Source organism: Penaeus monodon, chromosome 34 (genome assembly GCF_015228065.2).
Source record: "Penaeus monodon isolate SGIC_2016 chromosome 34, NSTDA_Pmon_1, whole genome shotgun sequence".
NCBI classification, from domain to species: Eukaryota; Metazoa; Arthropoda; class Malacostraca; order Decapoda; family Penaeidae; genus Penaeus; species Penaeus monodon.
Window position 1 is genome coordinate 34,531,020 of NC_051419.1, and position 226 is coordinate 34,531,245.

General features: G+C 30.1%; 1 protein-coding gene across 4 annotated transcripts in view; it reads left to right on the forward strand.

Annotated features, from left to right (window-relative positions):
• Window positions 1-226, forward strand: part of LOC119594780 (N(6)-adenine-specific methyltransferase METTL4-like) — a 12,362-nt gene that overhangs the window by 6,680 nt on the left and 5,456 nt on the right. The window lies entirely within an intron of this gene.

Here is a 226-nt window from a genome sequence, read left to right on the forward strand (position 1 = left end):
ATGTCATTTTGGTGTAATTATTTCTTAATTTTTACTATGATCATTATTTTCATTGTTGTTGTTATAGCAATAAAGATTTGCTTACAGTATTATTAGTAATGGTGGTATTAGTTCAATGGATAGTATAATATTCTAATTTGGCGGTATCAAATCCTGTCTTACTCCCAGCATGAGAGAAAAAATCAGATGTGTCCAGAATAAGCCATCATTTATTCCAAAGACCCCA